The sequence below is a fragment of the Salvia splendens genome, chromosome 1 (assembly GCF_004379255.2).
Source record: "Salvia splendens isolate huo1 chromosome 1, SspV2, whole genome shotgun sequence".
NCBI lineage: Eukaryota > Viridiplantae > Streptophyta > Magnoliopsida > Lamiales > Lamiaceae > Salvia > Salvia splendens.
The window spans coordinates 18,627,094-18,650,071 of NC_056032.1; the positions used below are offsets into that span (position 1 = coordinate 18,627,094).

At 38.2% G+C, this 22,978-nt stretch overlaps 2 pseudogenes; one reads left to right on the top strand and one right to left on the bottom strand.

The window, feature by feature from the left end:
• Positions 1-5,974: 5,974 nt before the first annotated feature.
• Positions 5,975-9,613, top strand: LOC121796912 (annotated as a pseudogene).
• A 5,026-nt stretch (positions 9,614-14,639) lies between these two features.
• On the bottom strand, positions 14,640-22,305 carry LOC121805055 (annotated as a pseudogene).
• Positions 22,306-22,978: the final 673 nt, after the last annotated feature.

Below are 22,978 nucleotides of genomic sequence, written 5' to 3' on the forward strand. Positions count from 1 at the left end.
AATGGTTTCACTATCTTTGATCTGAAATTACAATACACGATCACTCAAGAATCACACTATACAAGATCTAACTCTCCTTATTTCTCTCAAGAAATTAATGGAGCAGTAAGCCAGTAACTGCAAGTTTTTCTTCCCCTCTTGATGAACGAATGTGTATCACTCACTAACTGAATCCGAGACTCTCTTTTGTGTTCATATACATACCTCCTTATCTGGATAATCGACTGTTGACAGCTCATAAACCGAGCTCTTAACATAACCGAACACAAACAGCAGCTTGTGATTAGCTTGGTTTTGAGTCCATCCTTCCTCATTTTGCTTTCTTTTCCACAAATAGCAATCCTTCTCGAGGTGCCCAGGCTTCCTGCAATAGTGACAACTTCTAGTCTATTTGCCTTCACCATCCTTAAGTTATAGAATTATTTTAAAATTAAATATAGTACTATAATTATGTAGTACACTGCACCTCTTCAAAAGTAATGGTATTTTCCATACCATAGAGCATCGCATGTCGCATGTGATTATAGCTTTTTGGCAACACATTGAGTAATAGAATTGTCTTATTCATCTTCAAGTTTCACATCAATGTTCTCTAAATCATCTACTACCTTATTGAAATCAGTTAATTGCTCACTTATACTCCTATCTTCATAAAACTTGTAGGAACACAACCTTTGTTTAATGAACAAACGGTTTGCTAGAGACTTGTCATGTAGAGGAATTCAAGCTTTAGCCAAACACCTGCTGCGGTTGTTTCTCTGGCTATATCGCGCAGCACATTATCGGCCAACAAAGAATGATCAAGCTATGTGCCTTCTTTGCAATCTCTTGTTTCTTGAGGATCGTTTTCTTATCCTCTTCCTCTGCCTTCCCTTTCAGAGCATCGCCCTTTAGCGCCACAATCCGAAGTCGTTCTTCCCCGAGAACTTCTCCGTTTCAATCCTTGCCGTAGACATCTTCAAGAAAAAAATCCAATAGCCGCTCGATCAAGCTGCAAACACCTTCGCTCTGATTCCCACAAACGGCGCCACTTGTTATAAAAACAGTGGTTGGTGATCGATCAAGCAAGAAAGTAAATCGACACGAAGACTTTACGTGGTTCGATGTAATCCTACTACATCCACGGGCAAGGCAAAATGATTTCACTTTGATCTGAAATTACAATACACGATCACTCAAGAATAACACTGTACAAGATCTAACTCTCTTCTTCCTCTCAAGAAATGAATTGAATAGTAACTGCAAGTGTTTCTTCCCCTCTTGATGAACGAACGTGTATCACTCACTGAATCTGAGCTACTCTCTTCTGTGTTCATATATATACCTTCTTACTGTTGACAGCTCATACACCGAGCTCTTCAAACCACCCAAGAATGACATAACCGAACCAACTAACTTGTGCTCAATCTTATCTGCACATCTGAGCTTGCTCAATCCAAAGGTTCATATCAGTTCAAGATTATTATTCAACATGTATCAATTTCCTTTTTTAGCTAAAAACAAAACTTCAATCCTCTCTTACTTCATTTTCTCTTTCTTACTTAATTCTCTATTTCTTATTTTATTATCCCTTTATATTTCTTACGTTTTTTTCATACTTTATTTATTTTTACTTTAACTCAATATATACTCCATCCGTCCCAAGGAAGATGACCCCTTCCTTAGGCAGTACGAGATTTTATGCAACTTTATTTTGTGTATTAAGTGGAGAGAATAAAGTAAGAGAGATAAAATAAAGTAGAGATAGAATAAAGTAGAGATAAAACGTGCCTCTATTTTTAGTAAAAAGTCATTTTAATTGGGACAAACAAAAAAGAAAGTGAATCATCTTTAGTGAGACCGAGGAAGTACCATTTTCTTCAAATACGTATCCTAAAGAAATCCATTACCTAGAGCATCTCCAAGGAGGGAAGATATATAGAAAAGGTATATCATATATTTACCTTCTTAAAAAGTGAAATATACTCTTCTAAAAAGTAACATATTCCAAAGGAAAATGGTATATAGAAAGGTAAATTAATTCTTTTAAATAAAATAATCATATAAAATGCTTTAAAAACATAAGGTGTAATACCTTCTCAAATACCTTTCCCATTGGAGAATAATTTTTCATGAAAAGAAGGTAAATATGGTAGTTATAAGATTTTACCTCTCCATCAATGGAGAGGTAAAGATACCTCTTCAAAATGGAAAAAGGTATAATACCTTCTCAAATACTTCTCCTATTGGAGAATGATTTTTCATCAAAAAAAAGGTAAATATAGTAGTTATATTAGTTTACCTCTCTATTTACCTCTCCCCTTGGAGATGCTCTCACAGTGGGATGTATATCATCTATATACCTCATCAAAAAGTGAAATATATCATTCCAAAAAGAAATATACTCCAAAGGAAAAATGTATATAGAAAGGTAAATAATTTTTTAAACATAAAATAATAGTACAAAATGCATTAAAAAAACATAAAGTGTAATACATTCTCAAATACCTTCTCCCTTTGAGAATGGTTTTCATGAAAAAAAGACAAATATGGTAGTTATAAAATTTTACAATAGAGAGGTAAAGATACCTCTTCAAAATGGAAAAAAAAGGTATAATACATTCTCAAATACCTCTCCACTTGGAGAATGATTTTTCACAAAAAAGGTAAATATGGTAGTTATATAACTTTACCTCTTCATTTACCTCTTCCCTTGGAGATGCTCTCAATGATCACTCATAACTGAAACTCCATAAATAGTCAACACTGGTGTGAATCTGATTTCCATCAATCCCGATTCCCCTAATTTAGAGCATCCGCAATGGCGCCCGTCCCGGCACACGTCCGCGTGGGACGTCCGCCATTGTGCAAAGGTGACGCGGATACGGACGTCTGCTGCGGACACCGGAGTTCAGCGACGTTCCCGGGACATCCGTCGCGACGTCCTTGCGGACGTCAGCCATTGCGTTGACCCCACGGACGTCCGCGCGGATGTCCCGATATATTTTTTTTTGAAAATTCTATAAATACAGCTCGTTGAATTTCATTTCATTCGCACCACTTGTATTAACGAATATCTCTCTCTCTACGTTTCTTTTTTATATCCAGAATGGCTGGTAGTGGTTTTGGTGCGGGCGGTAGCGGTGCGGGTGGTAGTGGTGGGGGTATGATGACATTATGAGGCGAATTCATGCACGTGTGCGGGAGGCAGCGGAGAGAGAGATACAGGAGGCCTTGGCGCCGGCGGTACCTTGACCCATCCATCATCGATCTATAGTACCCCGGGACCACCTCGCTGCACACATTCGGTTGTACGAGGATTACTTCACTCCGGAGCCACGATTTGGGGAGAACATGTTCCGAAGACGTTTTAGGATGCATCATCCGCTCTTTCTGCGTATCGTGGGCGCTTTAGAGTGTCGATACGGGTATTTCAGGGTGCGGGAGGATGCGGCTGGTAAACCTGGCCATACTCTGATTCAGAAGTGCACTGCCGCAATCAGGCAGCTGGCACACGGAGGCAAGGCCGACATGTTCGATGAGTACCTCCACATCGGCGAGATGACTGCCCGCGATTGCCTTAAGTATTTTTGTCAGGGCGTTAGGGAGAAATTCGGGGATAGGTATCTTCGGAAGCCTACCTCCGAAGATTGTCAGGCCCTGCTAGATATGCACGGGACTCAGCATGCAGCATAGCTTGTATGCATTGGGAGTGGAAAAACTGTCTCACTGTCTGGAAAGGGGTGTACACTACGGGTTTCAAGGGCAAGAATCCCACGATGATCCTTGAAGCGGTAGCTGACTACCTGCTATGGATTTGGCATGCCTATTTTGGAGTAGCCGGGTCGAACAACGACATCAACGTCTTCTAGTCGTCGCCCCTTTCCAACGACCAGTGTATGGGCGTCGGTCCGGCCGTCAATTTCGCCGCCAACAGGAACCAGCACAACATGGGCTATTATTTGGCTGATGGGATATACCCTACGTGACCCGTCTTTGTGAAGACGGTCAGATGCCCAACAGAAGAAAAGAAGGTATATTTTGCGGGTCGTCAGGAGGCAGAGCGCAAGGATGTGGAGCGGGCATTTGGTGTGCTCCAGAGTCGATGGGCAGCAGTGAAGGGTCCATCACGACTGTGGTATGCTGAGAGCATCGCCGATATCATGTACGCATGTATTATCATGCATAACATGATTGTCGAAGATGGAGGTCCAGCACTGACGGATTGGGCCAATGATGATGTACTTTTTTTTGTGGAAATGTACTTTTTTTTGTTTTTTTAAATGTACCTTTCTTTTTTTTATTTAATGAAATTTTTACTCCGTAATCGTTCCGTAAATTTTAGTTCCGTAAATTGTTTAATTCCGTATATTATTTATCTCTCAAAAAAGCAAAAAATGAATCCCGGTGGTCCCCCAACAAATCTCGAAGGATATCCGACGTTAGCCGACGGTTCCTTCTTCGGTGGTCCCCCAATGTTGCCCGGTGGCAGACCCATGACTCTTGGTCTCCAAGTCGCATTCTACAACTTTTCTCAAGCCCAACGTATTGACCCTAACTATGGCGACGAAGTATATCGACCAGCCATTAATACCCAAGAATAGGGTAGTACCTCGGGAACACACAGCTCAACCATTGACCCGAACTTCAACACCAACAAGTATGAGCATTCCAATATCGATACTCCAAACTCCCCTTCGGAACAGGCTCTTGCTCCCTAGGTGCGCACAAATGGGAAGGGGAAGGGCATAGCGCTGAAGACGTCTCAGCCTCCTACTCGCAGGAACGACAACCCCGAGGAGTTGATGGCCCTGGCTAGGCGCTAAGTCGACATCTCCGAGGACTCGATCTTCGCGAATAGATTCTTGAAGCCGTCATGGGCAAAAGAGCACAGGGCATACCACCTCAGCAAGCACTAGAACCGAGAAAATTATATTCCCTCCATCCGGCATTAGGAGTCCCGGTTGAGTTGGGTGCGGATTTTAAGAAATGTTTGAGTGTGTAACAATTGGAGTGTGTGATAATGGAATGTGAGACCCATTTGTATTATTATTTGCTTTATTATTTGGATGTGTTTTTACTTGTGCTTTTTAGTGTTTTATTTTATAATATTTTTATTTCACTTTTTATGGGAATGTCTAACCGGGACTCCTAATGCCGGACGGATGAAAATGGTCAACTGGAACTCCTAATGCTAGACGGAAGGAGTATTATTTTTGAATTTTTTCCAAATTTTTTTGTTAGAATAGGTGGGGGCGCATGTACCGCTAGAATGGGCTCATCCCCGCCTATAGGGGCGGCCGATGGGACGTGACGGGAGGAAGCATCCACATCAATGACCCAACGACAACACGTCCCGATGGGACAGGCAAGCACCACATCAAGCCTACCGTTGTGTATGCTCTTAGACTCATAACGATTATATTTAAAAGAAATTTACGTTACTATTTACGTATGCACCAATTTAAGATCTTATTTGCAGAAAAAAAGTTATCTAGAAACAACCAAGAATTCTTAAAACTATATGACCTACTCCCTCTATCCGCGAATAGGAGTCTCATTTTTCCATTTTGGTTCGTCCACAAATAAGAATCTCAATTCATAATTATCATAAATGATAAAAAGACCATACATTCCATCAATTCATTTCACTCACATATTATTTAAAACTAGTATATACAAGTGGGACCCATATTCTACTAATTATTTTTTACCCACTTTTCTTAACATTTTTTAAAACCCGTGCCGAAAAATATTGGGAGTATCATTTAAATTTTGGAATGTGGAAGAAAACATAATTTGATCAAATAAATAAAGCTATAATTAAAGAATAACTAATAAATTGCATTTTCGAAAGCTATTAAACATATTTTCTAACGTGTAAAAATAGACTAACGTTCAAAATTATTTTGAAATTTTTAATTGAATAATAGACTAGGTGAGATGGGCTTGTTCCATTTGATTTTACTTGTTTTGTAGATTTGTAGATTGAGAATCCGTCATTTTATAATTTGGGATTAATAAAAATTTGATCTTTGTATGGGATGATTACATTTATTTCTAGTAATTTTACCCCTTTTGTTCAAATCTTGCTGATTGAGCTCTGTATTTCTAGGGTTTGTGATTTTGGATTAGTTAATAAGTTGAAGATTGGGTTTTCTTAATATGAATTGATGCTAAATTGGGACATCTTGTATGCATATATTGGTTGGAATCTGATTAGAAATTGTAGCATATTGGTGTATGCAATCCAAAAATGGCAATATGATAAATGAGCTTAAGTTGGTTAAGGTGTTGTTAAATACAAATGATTGAGCATTCTTTATCGTGTGATCAAATTGAAATACTTTGCTTTCCAGCTGTTTAAAGTGGAGTAGTGTGCACGATTCTTTGTGTATGACTCGGGAACTATTTGAGTGGTTATAATTTATGCTGTTCTTGCAACTCTGCATTGATCTTATAGGAAATTCCTTTGGTGTTATATTGTTCGACGAAAATCTGCAGCTGATCTCGTATCGAGCATTAGATTCGCCTGATCCTCTTTATGGAATCTCCACGCGAAGAAAGAGGCATTGCAAGTCACCCTTTAAATGGCTCCATGGATCAGGTGTCAGAGTCCAATTAGTAGAGCAATAGCCAGCAGGTATGCAGCTTTATGTTGAAACTTGATATGATTCCCTGTGAAGTATCCTGTAAAAACCATAAGAGATCTTGTTTTGAAGTAACGGTAAACAGAGGTGCTTGTATGGGTTTGTGATTGGATAATGTTTTGACGATATTTTCTTACATGTTCGAAACAAGTTTCTGGCATGCGTTAGCCTACTTTCTTAAAACTCAACCTGTATAAGGGGATCTATTGAACTGGTAAAGATAAAGAAAGTCCGTAGGAATTCGAGTTGGCCCCAAATCGCTCTTCACCGAAAGGATGTCTTTTTCTTTCCCAAGCTAGGAATATGACTGCGACTAATATGTTCATGAATGAACTCTCGAATGAATTCTTCTTCACCGTGCTTCATAGCTCTCATACCATTCATTATTGATCTTTGTCGTGATTAGAATATGTTTCTTTTGTCATTTGATTAATCATTCTAGCATTCTTCTTTGCTGTTTAAGACATAGTTACACGGAACTTGTCATAATTTGGAAACGACACTTATTTCAACTTTCACAATATATTGACTGTTGTCATTTACTTCTCAAATGAAGTTGCTATGATTGAAACGACTCCCACGAGCATAGTTGTTGAACTCTATGCTCCCTTTCACCAGATCTACTTTAGGGATGAAGATAAACAACGAAGAGATTGACGTGGAGAACGGGAGGTTCGAAAAGGACAGAGAACGAGGATTTCAAAGTAGAAGAAGGCTGGCATTACACAACCAAGCGTTGCTATCTGGCATCTCCTACTGCCTTTCCTCATGCGGAATGATACTGGTTAACAAGTATGTCCTCTCCAGTTATGACTTTAATGCCGGAATATCTTTGATGCTGTACCAGGTTACCTTCCATATAAATTTCTCCCGTCGTATTCCATCCACAATTTTCTTACTAGACTCTAATCAGGTTCTGTTGATTCAAACCATTCCCAAGTTCGTTTATATATATGTTTGTTTGTGCTTGCAGAATTTTGTAGCAGTAGTTGTTGTCTCAGGTTTAAGTATCTTTGGCATAATTAAAACGGAACCGCTCAAGTGGAGATTGATCAAGGTCTGGTTGCCCGTCAATGTTATATTTGTTGGAATGCTTGTTACGAGTATGTTTAGGTACAAATCTTTCATCTTGTTATCTCAGTTTTTACATTAGTTTTAGGGTTACTGTAATTACACAAGCTATGGCCACATTCAAGTTTTCAACTAATGCAGAACTCTTGGTTGAATAAAATAGACATGTTATAAGTTTTGGAATTTGGTAGGAGTCCAATTTTGTAGGCCAATAACTTAATTTCTCAGAGTCCGTTGGAAAATGCCATGGTATCATTGGAAAGCTCTGGATGGTATGGTACTCATAGTATTGGGTTTTGGTCATGGAGAGTGGTCGAGGAAGAACATGAAAGTTTCTCTAATGAAACTAAATCGTTTCTTCTTTTTTTTGACGAACTTTGGAGTCCTGTACCACATGCCATTAAAAAGCTATCATTGAGTGCTTTCCAACTGTATTTTCGGGTTTTTCATCGGACTCTGGAGAATCGAGTTATTGGGTAGTGATGTTTTTTGGTCCTGTTATGTAGATAATCTTCAGCAATATCAGGAGGATTCACTGATCTGTCGTTTGATGCGACTGGATACTTGTGGCAGTTGATCAATTGTGTGTAGACAGCTTCTTACTCCGTAAGTGATCTTGTGTTGTTGAAGCGAGTTATGGAGTATCAGAATTAAAATAGTGAATTGTTGTTTTGGTGAAGTTGCAATTGCGTAGTGTGATGGATACAGCGAAGCAAGTGACAAAATCGGGGGAGTTGAATGAATTCTCGATGGTGATGCTAAACAATAGCCTGTCATTGCCTCTAGGAGTTGTGCTTGTTTGTGGCTTCAAGGAGGTGGATTATCTTGTAGAAACAGAAGTAGTTAATAGTATGTGAGTACGGTAATGGGGTACGCATAGATTGATAAATAAAATGTGTACGACAAGATCGGGTTGGTTCTGGGTTGTGATGACGTTTAGCGATCAGCTTCAACTCGATGTGGTTTCTCCATCTACTACATACAGGTCTGTTATTTATGAAAGGTTGTTGCTTATTCTTATGGACTGTTGGAATTTTTCAATTGATAAATGAACAAAACTTTTTAAAGACCGTGTCACGGTGGACTAAGTATTTTCGGTTGTTTTGGTTTCAGCGGAATTCTCCTATTCAAAGTGCCTACCAGCTTGGAAAATTCTGCTAGCATTCTCTTTGGTAACTTGTTTACAACTTGAACACTTATTATGTACACATGGGATGAATGGATGTAATCAAATGCAAACTCTATATATTGTATAAACTCCAAACTATAATTTGGACCGTTAGACTTCAAGATTTGATGACAACAGATGACAAATAACGTCAACGAAACATCATCATTGTCAATCGATTGATGTTGTGCTGACCTATTCTGTTGACGTTATTTGTTATCTATTGACATCAAATCTTGAAATCTAACGGTCCAGATCATAATTTTGGAATTTGTACAATATATAAAATAAGTATTTTATCACTACAATGGAGTACTACATTATACATATCTTGTCTTATATATTCGTCTTATATATTCTCTTACTACATTATAGTAAGTATTTTATCACTACCATGGAGTACTACATTATACATATCTTGTCTTATATATTCTCTTACTAAATTATACATATCTTGTCTTATATATTCTCTCTCATAGGTTTGTTGTCTTATATATTCTCTCTCATAGGTTTGTTGGCAGGAGTGTTCTTTGCAAGAGCCAAAATGCGTTGAACATCTCAACCACTTTTATTCTACTTTTGTTTTTGTTTAATATGTGGCCACCATCCTTACCTTTTCTTCCATAATCAAATACATTTCATAATGAACCCTTAAAAGGTGATTTGTGTAATGGAACGATAGGAATATAGTAGTCATTACTCCTATGTATTTCCTTCGTTAGTGAAATGTTGTCTATTTTTGTCATTTCGATCCGTTAGTGGAATATTGTCCACTTTGCTTTTTTCTATTTTTGATAAATGGAGTGCCCACTTTCTACTAACTCATTACACTCACATTATATTTTAAAACCAATAGATAAATATGAAACTCACATTCCACAAACTTTTTCCATACACTTTTTTTCACAATTTTTAAAACCCATGCTGAGTCAAACATGGACAACATTTTGCGGACGAAGAGAGTAAAAAGGTAGGTATATTTACATGAAGGATATAATTTCTCCCTTTATATGTTCATGATTGTAATTGTGATTTATATGTTTCTGTTATCCACTTTGTGGTCTGTTCGTTCTTTATTTCAATTGAAATAATTACATGATAACAAACAACAACACATCACACAAGTTTTTAAGAGGTCGGATGCTTTTGTTTATGATGATAATTTCAAGTGACAATGGAGAAAATGGATGCCATTATGCTACCAATATGAGAAGAATATTTTCACCCATGATTTTTTTTTCAAACAAGGAGCAATATATTTTGATGATAGGTTTTGAACTAGTCATTAGTCATATAAATTTGCTGAGACTGAATCAAAATCACGACAACCCCTTTTCTAATTACAGACACTGAAACTAATTATTTGAACTAAAAATAATATGAAACCTGGTTATATTAATACATTCTCACATCATGCGGGGATAGCTCAGTTGGGAGAGCGTGGTCACGTGTTTGTGTAAAAGTATTATTTTTGGTTGCTTCTTTATATTATTATCGTTTTGGAATTTCCTGGTGCAATAATGAACGGTTAATTTTTATATTGTTTGACCGTTTAAACCTAAAATCTCTAGTCATATACTACAATCTACGTCAATCTAATATGTGTGAATGACGAAGAAAACGAAGGGGTACATCAAAGACATATTCCTATCGGATGTCTACATGGAAAACATGCAGCGAGGAATCAAGGCAACGGGTCAGCGATAAATATGACCCCAATGCCCTCCCAGTCGTGCCGGCATCAGCTTCAGTGATAGCCGGGGTATTCTCCGGTATAGACGAGTCCCCATTTACATCCATATGCCTCTCCAGCGTCTCCCTCACTGCTTCATATGACCCATCCTAGTCTTGGATGTGTGCTTATGTTGAGGGGTCATCCGTAAATGTGTTGCCCAGAGCTCCATGTCTCGGGGTCTGGCCCCTCCTCCGATTGCTTTATCTTCTTGAATCCAAGCAGCCAAGTTGCAGCCTTGTGAAATTCTTCCTATATTAGGTTATTTGCCACTTTCATTGAACGGTCGGAATGAGATACACACGTTTTCCCTTGCCGGTGCTGCATGCAATCTTTAGTCGGACTGAGGAGAAGGTGGAATATTATCATGCCGGGTGGTGGTACGCGGCGGTCGACTATGTGTACAATATCAGTTCTTATTTCATTCATGTGTAAGAAAAGTTTTAGAAGTGCAGATCTGTTTGTCTTAGAATTTGTTTACATGTTTACTTTTGGTCATTTTTTATTCACTGGAGATTTGTTTGGAATTTGCAAATAAAATTTCAATAGTGCATTAATTTTCTGGGTCTTTTTTTTCATTTAAAGTTGGCGTTACAAAGAATTCGTTCAGCATCACTTTAGTTTCATGTTCTTAATTGCCTATTAAATTAGGAAGTTTGATCACATTGTCGTTTTCCCGATATTTTGCAAAACTTGAATATAAATCACAAAGTTTCAAATATTTTTCACTGTTTCATTTGACTAAACTAGTATCTACTCCCTTGCGATGCACGGTTCAATTAATTTTATGAAAATAAATTTAATATATCACTTTACTATTACTTGAAAACTGAAAAGAAGCATAACTTAACATCTACAAAATATTTATAACAAGCATATATATAGACTTCACATATGTATTTGTTCTAAGGATTTTAAAACTATTATTTTAATTCTAGAATTCTCTACTTTTTTTATATATATTCTAAATATTCATAGATATTACTATTATAAATTATATTTAATTTTTAATTATAAAAGTCAAGCTTATTGTTTATTTGAGCACATCCTGTACAATGATATCATACTAAAATAATAAGACGATGATGCGCAATTAAGTTAATAACATGTTTTATCTCAATCCAATAGGTTAGGATTTCAAATGATATCATACTAAAATAATAAGACGATGATGCGCAATTAAGTTAATAACATGTTTTATCTCAATCCAATAGGTTAGGATTTCAAATCATCATTAGAATAAATAGAGAACCATTGTTGATCTTTTTTTGAAAATAAAAATTGTAGATTAAGTAGGTTTCCTAAAATGGTTTCTCTCTCAAAGGTATCTTACCACTTCAAACCTATAAAGATGGCCTAACTCGTCGTGCCTTTGTCTCATCTTGCCTTGTCGCATTTTTGCTCATGTGCCTCGCCAGATGTCCTTCCGCATTGCCTCGCTGTCCTCCTGCTTCATCGGCCTCGGTTGTTGCAGCAGTTATTGATTTTCATCAATTTAAGTATTCTGAACTTATTATTTATGTTCGAATTGTTTTGTTACTATTCTAGATTAAATTACTGCTCATTTTTATATGGTATTTCTAGATATTTAAAACTTATTCCGGAAGCCATTATCTCTCCATTATATGTATTAGTTAGTTATCTTGCCCAAAAGTTTCGGCGGTATTTCTTCACAATCACAATAGCTTTTTTCTAACTAATAAAATGAATATAGCTGACTCTATTTTTAATAAATCTATCTCTAACTCTACTTTTGATAGATCTATGTTTTGACTTTAAAATAAATTTTTATAATATGTTTCAAATATAGTAACCAAACTCTTTTAAGAATTTATGATATATCCCTTCAAAAGATAGCTTCATAGCATTTTTGAAAATAATCCCAAAACTCTCTCCTTAAATTAGTATAGATATAGATTCATTTTATTTTACTTATATTTATGCTTCTTAGTGCACTCATGATGGTCGTCCCTTATCCATCCCGTTCCTCAGGGTATTATTCTACATCCACCTGATGCGATCGGCGGGTTTATCAACGTTGTTGAAACCATCTGTTCAAAAAAATGCCATGGCGGTCGCCGCAGCTTAGAGATTTCCTCAGCGCTCCGATATGCGTTATTGTGGCGGGTTACACCAATATTTTTTTATTTTTTTACTATTTTCAGTTTATAAATATCTTATTTTCAGCCCATTTTATCACTCTTTCACTCCAATCTATTATCATCTCATTTATCTCTCAAAAAAGCAAAAAATGAAACCCGGTGGTCCCCCAACAAATCCCGAAGGATATCCGACGTTCGCTGATGGTTCCTTCTTCGGTGGTTCCCCAATGTTGCCCGGTGGCAGACCCATGACTCTTGGTCTCCAAGTCGCATTATACAACTTTTCTCAAGCCCAGGGTATCGACCCTAACTATGGCGACGAAGTATATCGACCAGCCATTAATACCCAAGAATAGGGTAGTACCTCGGGAACACACAGCTCAACCATTGACCCGAACTTCAACACCAACAAGTATGAGCATTCTGATATCGAGCCTCCAAACTCCCCTTCGGAGCAGGCTCTTGCTCCCTAGGTGCGCACAAATGGGAAGGGGAAGGGCATAGCGCTGAAGATGTCTCAGCCTCCCACTGGCAGGAACGACAACCCCGAGGAGTTGATGCCCTGGCTAGGCGCTAAGTCGACATCTCCGAGGACTCGATCTTCGCGAATAGATTCTTGAAGCCGTCATGGGCAAAAGAGCACAGGGTCCCTCTGTCTAACATTAGGAGTCCCGGTTGAGTTGGGTGCAGATTTTAAGAAATGTTTGAGTGTGTAACAATTGGAGTGTGTGATAATGGAATGTGAGACCCATTTGTATTATTATTTGCTTTATTATTTGGATGTGTTTTTACTTGTGCTTTTTAGTGTTTTATTTTATAATATTTTTATTTCACTTTTTATGGAAATATCTAACCGGGACGTCTAATGCCGGACGGATGAAAATGGTCAATCGGGACTCCTAATGCCGGACGGAGGGAATATTATTTTTGAATTTTTGCCAATTTTTTTTGTTAAAATAGAAATGCAACGGTCAAATCCAACAGCCAATTTAAAGGCGTCACATATGTGGGGGCGCATGTACCGCTACAACGGGCTCATCCCCGCCTATAGGGGCGGCCGATGGGACGTGATGGGAGGAAGCATCCACATCAATGACCCAACGACAACACATCCCGATGGGACAGGCCAGCACCACATCAAGCCTACCGTTGTGTATGCTCTTAGACTCATAACGATTATATTTAAAAGAAATTAACATTACTATTTACGTATGCACCAATTTAAGATCGGATTTACAGCAAAAAAGTTATCATGAAACAACCAAGAATTCTTAAAACTATATGACCTACTCCCTCTATCCGCGAATAGGAGTCTCATTTTTCCATTTAGGTTCGTCCACGAATAAGAATCTCGATTCATAATTATCATAAATGATAAAAAGACCATACATTCCATCAATTCATTCCACTCACATATTATGTAAAACTAGTATATACAAGTGAGACTCATATTCCACTAATTATTTTCCACCCACTTTTCTTAACATTTTTTTAAAACCCGTGCCGAATAATATTGGGAGTATCATTTAAATTTTGGAATGTGGAAGAAAACATAATTAGATCAAATAAATAAAGCTATAAATAAAGAATCACTAATAAATTGCATTTTCGAAAGCTATTAAACATATTTTCTAATGTGTAAAAATAGACAAACTTTCAAAATTATTTTGAAATTTTTAATTGAATAATAAATATATGCGGAACACAACAATAAAAAATACTAAAGGGCACTCGAGTATCAACTTCATGTGTTCCCAAATCATAAAAATACAAAAATCAACTCTGCAATAATCTAATACGACGCCTTTCAACCAAAACAAAAAAGATGATGCAACTCACCATCTCACTTTCATGTGAAAAATGGAGACAAGAATATGAGCATACTTGCGGTTCCCAACCTTGTCTTAACACAACGATACAACTCTCTCTCTCGGCATTCATTGGTGTGATATTGACTGACTAGCAAGTTGAACCCAAGCAAATTCCTCTTTGTAACTCGCACCTCCTTCACACGAGGCCTCACATGTGTAAACGGCAATGGTGGCCCAGTCGAGAGAATCTCTGTCGCCTTCCACATGGAAGAAGTAGAGTATCTGGGGTAGAACCTACAAGAGACCAACAAAAGAAGCATCAGTTTAGGAATCAAACGTGGTTGCTGACGAAAGCCAGTACAGCGATGACACTTTATTAGATGAAATGTGAATTGTAGAAGCAATAACCTGAAATTCAAAAGCTCGTGTGCCTCCACAATGGTTGCACCTAGGAATATCGGCTCTTGACGGCCGGCCACTAGAAACGGGCCATAATGGCTTTGCTTGAGAGGAGCTAGAGTATCTGCTCATCAAAAAAACAGATGCGAAGTTAAGAAAGCAACAGATGATCTAGCAACTCGTTTCAAAGATTTCACTAGACATAGTAAAATGCAATGTCTATGAAAATGGAGATTGGAGACACAGTTCGTTATATTCAATTCCAACTGATCACCTTAAGACTTGTTTGGGAGCTGAAGATATTCTCTCTTGGAAAGATGCCCAACTACTGTTGTCATCAGATGCCTAAGCAATAATTAAGAAAATCAGATTTTAACTATTTATTTGAGTATTAAGGCCAGAAATAAGAGATTACAGAGATGAGAAAAAATCACCAGGAAATTATTCATAAGATTTCCATCAGAACCCTCTGTTCGGCTTCTAGAAACCAATGCATTACCAGATCCATTTTCACTGGATATTGGCTCATCAAATTCACGCTCATCCTCACATTGATCTCATACTCGGACCAAAGGGAGTTGCTTGCAGCTGTTTGTTAATAAAAATCATGATCATTGGACACAGAAGTAAATAGTTAAGAAACTTCCACAATCCAACAATGTTTCCCTCCAGTACCCAGGACACACTCCCCCTTCGACATGGAAGATACGTACTAACCATATGATATTGTCATTAGCATATATGACTGGAATATGCATTTAAAGTTCAGAGCAAATAGAAGAATCTTTACTTCTCGAAAGTAAGCATATGAGCATGGGTCAACACAAGCCACACACACTATAATCATTTGTGTAGTCTAGAACTATTACCTAATTCAGACTCCATGCCAGATGGCTGCAACTGTTGGCATAGGACTCTATGATTTGAGCTACTGGATCGCCAGTGAGAAGCCTGCAAGTATTCCATTTGTTAGCTGAAGCTCAAAACCATATTGCATGCCTTGCTTTAGCTAAGTTAAGTACCTGGTGATTCCCAGAACAATAGCGCACTCTTCCACAGCTACATCTTTTGTCTCCTTTCCACGACTGACACCAATCACATAGCATTGCTGGAAAATTCTATCAATCATCAGTGTACATGCAAATTAATATGTTACATAAAATCATAACATGCAGCCCTCTATAACAACAATGATAGAGACCACTTCAGGAGATAAGATAAAATTACGAGTACCTTAGTAGAAACATTCGAGGAAACAAATTGAAGAAACACAGATAATTAAACAAATCCTCATTCTTGCACAATTGACTAAACAATACTTATACATCTTACCTAACATCCTTTTATCTAAATAGCTGCCATTTCCCAACCTTCAGCCCATGAAGGGTCCAATACAAATGACTGAGCAACCAAACTAACACAAACAATATATGAACCAATGAAAACTGATTAAGAAATACTCCCTCCGTCCCCAAAATTCGTCACCATTTGACCCGGCACGAGTTTTAAGAAATATAATAGAAAGTGGGTTGCAAAAGTTGGTGGCATGTGGGTCCTACTTTTATATATTAGTTTTATAATAAAATATGAGTGTGAATGAGTTAGTAGAATGTAGGGTCCACTATCAAAAATGGTAAAAGTGAAAGGTGACAAATTTTTAGGGACGGACGAAAAAGGAAATAGGTGACAAATTTTCAGGGACGGAGGGAGTAACTAATAAGTAGGTTCCTCCCGATTTGCAGGAGTATATCATATAGGCATATACACAGCACACCAATACCATCTTTCGATCTCAATACTATAGCACTTCTCAATTTCTCTCATTCGTAGGTGCAAATGCCATATTGTGTTCTGCACAATTCCCGCCACATTAATATAAATTTCTTCCTATCCAAAGCTTTGCACCCCAAAATTTATATAAGGTTTGGGGGGAAGAGAATGACCATTAAAGTTATCGTCATTGCAATAGTTGAGTACTGTGACAAGAATTTTCAACCAAACCAACAACCTGTAAATAGGACATGTACATAAAAATTACCAAAAAATTACCTCCAGCTGTCAATGGCTGCTGGCTCCCATCTTCAGCAGGCGCCACACTAGAATAGAAGGGGTTCACCCGTGGCAATTGGCAACGAAAAACCTTGATACTGTTAAAGCAATTTTGTTATCAGAAACATAACATAACAAGCAATTGATCATTTCAAACTCATATGCGTTGTAACAATTTTAGGGATAACGAATGAGAAAACACTTACCTTCTGGACTGGACTTCTGGAGACCGCCTCCACTGCTCATGCTGATCACGAAGAAGGCAGGGCATTGACAAACACATGAAAACGAACAGTGTTCGGTGAAAAGTTGATTCCTCAGGTAAAGGCGCGTAAACCTACTCAAAACAAAATAATGAGAAACAGAAATTGGACGAGTTACAATTTGTAAACTATATACTCCCACCGTCCACGAAATAAAGTATTGTTTCTTCCATTTTTTTTCTGTCCATCAAAATTAATCTCTATCTTTTCATGATAAATTTCACTCTATAATGAGGTGAGTCTAATTTCCAGTAATATTAACCACCTTTTCTCTCCATATCTCTCTTACTTTAGCTATTTTGTATAAAACCTGCTTCTTCCACTACTAAGACTATTTTTTTTGTGAATGGAATGAGTATATAGCATGTAGTCCCCAAAACTTAATACATCAATTTCATTACTACACCTGAAGCAGAAACTGCAAAGGCCGACGGCAAAAATCACAAAGACTGGAGCTTCCCGAAGGCAAATTAATGGGATCCAACCATGCCTAAATCACAAAAGTATCATAATAAGATTTCGTTATATTCATAATACAATAATAAAATTAATGCATAGAAACAAACACATGAGTATAATTACACAAGTGCTACAGCTGGAAATCCAAATCTGAAAGTGAAATCACAAAATTTAACAAATTTAAATTACCGGTGAACCACCAGCTTTACACGGGAAGTATTGGCGGCGCAATGACCAAGGATTTCTAGGCTCCTTCGCAAACCCTAAAGTCATAGGAATCTGATCCTCGTCATCGTCAATTTCATCACTCTCTGCATCCTCTAAGTTGTCGACTTCATCCTAGGCATGCACAAACCGACCCGGCCCGGCGGTTAACCGGCGGTTCGGAACCGCCGGTTCATGAACCGGAACCGGGCCCGGAACCGGCGGGTTGAACCGGCAGAAGGGTCGCAGGGTCGGAAGGGCCGGTTCAGGTTCGGCAATATATTGAACCTGAACCGGCGGTTCGGCTGTTCGAACCGCCGGTTCAAAGGGTCGAACGGCATAGGGTTCGTAGGGGTTCGTAGGGGTTCAAAGTAGGGATTGGTATGAACCGGCGGTTCGCCGGTTTTGGGCGAAAACCGCCGGTTTTGGACAAAAACCGCCGGTTTGAACCGGCGGTTCCGACCGGTTTCCGCCGGTTCCGGGAGCTTTTCAGGCGTAGGGGCTAGGTGAGGTCAGAAACCGGCGGTTTGTGTCGGAAAACCGTGGACCAACCCGCCGGTTTTGTGGAAAAACCGTCGGTTTTGTGGTTGAACCGCCGGTTCAGGCGGTAAACCGGCGGTTCGGCCGAAAATTTGAAAATTTGAAATTTGAATTTTTTTTTTATTTCTTCCAATTTTACTCCTATAAATACCCCACTTCTCCTTCATATTTCCTTACCCCATTCTTGTGTTAACAAGGATTTCATTCTCAATCTCCATTTCTCTATTCTCTCCTCATTCTCTCTAATTGCGCAAGTTTAATTCTACACTTTCTGCTCACTACTATATTTGTTGTGCTCATAATTTACCACTTCTTTTATACTTTATACATATTTCATTCCAAGTCAATATTACTTTTCATTTATCAATATATTCAATATGTCTTCTTCTCGTGGTGGATCGGGACGTGGTGATCGGGGCAAGGGAATAGCCCAAGATCAAAGCACTACGCGTCCCTCAAAATCTCGACGACCTAGTCGTCGAGATGTTATGGAAGAGGTTTCCCGATTGGCAGCCGAACGCATGCAAGTAAGTAATGAAAAATTTGTTTTCCAATTCACATGCACAAAATTTCATTAATTTTTTTTTTGCGTTCATACTTTTAACTTCTACTTACATAATATTTGTAGATGGAAGAAGATCATAGGACCGCCATGCTACTTGCTGAAATGCAACAAGGTGGGGGTAGGGGAGGTCGTTCCCAACAAGATGAGGAGTTCGACGTTACTATATCGTCGGACTCGGACAACAATGAGGATAGATCGCATTCTCGTATTCCTTCTAGCACCGGCGGAAATGAGGAGATGCCTCTCCCTGCACCCACTAACACGGCAAAAGCTTTGAAATCGGACATTTTTATCAAACACTACAAGAAGGTGGCGGTGGTGATTCCAAGTTCTCACGATCCGAACTCTCAAGAAGAGACTTCGGACTTTCATGTTTACTGCAACTATTGCGATAAAGTGTACAAATGGTCCGCCGGTGGTGGATATGGCACCCTCCGTCGCCATTTAGTGGCAAAGCATCCGGTAGAATGCGGCACTGCCTCTACCCAAAGCCAACTAAACTTCCAACCCGCCGGCTCGGGTTCGTCAGGTGCGCCTCTATTTAAATATGATAAAAAGAATTTTGATGATACAATGACTAGATGGGCGGCTATGAAGCATATGCCCTTTAATGTTTTTGATGACAAAAGTTTTGAGGTTACTATGCAAAGTGGGTTGAATGTAGCAATCAAAAGAATAGGTCGAATGACCGTGCAACGATCTACCGTTCGGCAGTGCTTGGAGAAAAAGGTAGAATTATCACGTTATTTAGTTAACATGGGCCACAGGGTGAACATTTGCTCAGATGTTTGGACGGATTGTTTTAACCGTCATTCATACATGGGTATTACGGTTCACTTTGTGGACAACAGTTGGACTTTGAACAAGCGTTTAATTGGTTTTAGAGAATTTGAAAGTCCACACACTGCACCCGAAATTGCTTCTTTGATTATACAAGTGTTGAATGAGTTTCAGTTATGCAACAAGATATTTTCTATTGGTTTTGATAATGCAACTGCCAACACCGCAAGTATTGCCGATTTGATTGCGGCTTGTACACCGGTAATTGGAGGTAAGTATTTTCATCAAAGATGCATTTGCCATATTTTAAATTTATGTGTACAGGATGCGCTTGAATTATGGCAAAAGCATGTCTCTCCTATTAGACATGCAGTTAGATTAATCCATCAAAAGCCAGCTATTGGCAAAGCATGGAAGAAATATTGCCATCAAAAGAATGTCAGGTACACGAATTTTACTATGGATGTGTCTCATAGATGGAATTCGACATATGATTGTCTGAATTCTACCTTGACACATAAAGATGCTTTATGTGATTTTTATAGAACTAACCCCTACCGTGATTTATATCTTTCGCATAGTTGTTGGGATAACAGTTTGGCTTTATTTAAATTGTTCAAATATTTCAAAAATGCTACTGTTGAATTGTCGGGTGTTTATTATTGCACTGCTGTTCGTGTTTTGGAGCATTGCATGTACATATCCCTTGGTTTTAAAACTGCAATGAAAAATGCTTCCTCTTCTCCCGAGTTAATGTGCGTTTTGTATTATATGATTGAAAAATGGCTCAAGTATTTCAGTGAGATTCCTAACGTGTTTTTGATTGCAAAGGTATTGGATCCAAAATGGAAATTAGCAGGTACCTCTAGAATTTTAGATTTTTATTATAACAATTTGAGTTCAATTGATCTTGGTCCCCTTCAAGCAATCCAATCGGATACCAGTGACGAATTTGGAGTCGACCTCTCAGAAACCTTTCAAATAAACCTCCCGGACCGGTCAGTTGTGCAACAAAACCTCGAGTATAACTTGCGCTCTCTCTACACCGAATATGAAACCAAGTATAACACCACTCACCAAGTCAGAAGACCACCTCCTCCACAACATAACTATGGCTTTGCATTTCAAGCCGATTATGATGACCCCGACGCGCAATCCCAACTAGCCGACCTATACAACTACAGCACCGGCGGAAGGTCCTCAGGTATGGTCAGTGAATTAGATTTATATTTTGAATCACTCTTTTCCTTTGGTGATGAAGGTCCTACTCCTCCCGCCCAAATCGACGTCCTCGATTGGTGGGGAACCCACGACAAAGATTTTCCCATCCATGCTTCAATGGTCAAGGAGATTTTTTCTGTTCCGGCTTCCACCGTCGCCGTCGAGTCCGCTTTTAGTGTTGGCTCGCGCGTTTTGGATGAATCACGAAGTAAGCTCTCGGCGAAAAATATGGAAGCCGTGATGTTACTTGATGATTGGGCCAAAGCTGACGTCCGAGAACAAGAAAATGATTGGAATGATCGTCAAGAGGGATCACAAGATGAATTCACCGGGGATGAAGATTAGGCCAACCGTCAACCGCCGCCGGCCAAGCAAATAGGTAAGTAAGGTAAGAGAACTACGTGGACTTTGATTCCCTAATGCAAATGAGCAATTGGGATACGTAGGCACCTCAACTTAAATTTTTTAATTTAAGTTGAGCTCAAGTCCTTTTTCTTTTATTTCTTTTTTTTCCCATTAATTCCTACTTTAAAAATATGCAAATATAATTACATAATTGTATTTGTATATACTCTAGTCGATGAAGTATATTTCTCTATACGACTAAATGAGGGAAACTTTTGACAATTCTACTATAATTGCTGATTGTTAGACGAAACTCAACATTTAAAGTTGAATTGCTAAAGGTGTCCTTAATTTAGTTATGTAGAAAGATCTTCTTCGCCGGTTAAGAGTATATATATAATACACTTATACGTTTAAGAACTTCAACGTCATTTCTTGTCATTTGTAATTAGTTCTTCACTAGTAGTCTCATTTGTATTTAAATTTTGTTTAAGACTTCAAGACCGCCATATGTTTTCAATTTGTAATTGTTGTAACTTGTCACGTGTAATTTGTAAACATGCAATTTCAATAAAATTGCAACATTAGCCGTATTTTTTTCAATTTTATTTACTCACATTGCATACAAAAACAAACTTGAAAAGTGTAAATTAATTTGATTAAAATTGAAAAGTTGAAAAATGCAAAAAAAAAAAAAAAAAAAAAAATTCGTCGAACCGCCGAACCGGCCCGGAACCGGTGGTTCAAGCCGAAAACCGGCGGTTTTGAACCGCCGCGTAACCCGCCGGTTTTTTGAACCTGAACCGGAACCGCCGGGAGCTAGGCGGGCCGGTTCAGGTTCGGCATTTTCTCGACCCTTGAACCGCCGGTTCGGGCCCGGAACCGGCGGTTTACGACCCTTGTGCATGCCTACTTCATCCTCCTCACTGAGAGATGATATCGGCAAAGATTCGACATCAATGTCCATCTCGGTCGAAAAACTTCGCAACTTTCAGTTTGACGAACTTCAATCGGATTTGGGAACAAATTCGACAGTTAATCGCCGGCGAGAGGCTAGGGTTTTAGTCTCAGAGGTTTAGGCCAAAAAAATTATACTCTTTCGTCCAATTAAAATAGGTACAGGCCGGCTCGAATAGATTATCAAATTTATAGGGTCAGCTTAAAAAATTTTAACCTAATAAAATTAAAATTTAATTAGCCCGCACGCACCCGATGAATCCGCAACCCGTTAGGGCTAGACCCAAAAATCCGATATGCTAGCTCGAAAACCTAATAAAATTTCTATTATTCTATTTATTTTACTCGACACTTAATTAATTAATTTGATAATATAGATAATTGAAAAATAGCTTTTCAATTTTATATTAAATATAAAATTGTATATAAGATTTTTATTAATATAATAATAGACAGATAAATTAAAAACATTAAATTCACAAACAAATATTTAAATTTCTGAAACATGCATCAAAATTTCTCGGAATATGTTTATGTTTCATTTTGCACAAATCTCAAATATTAGTATTTGATCATGTTTATGTTTGAGTTTAATCATATATCTCAAATTTATTATAATTAAATATTTTACATTTTAAAATATAACTTATTTTCATTATTATTTATTGGATTGATCGCATGCT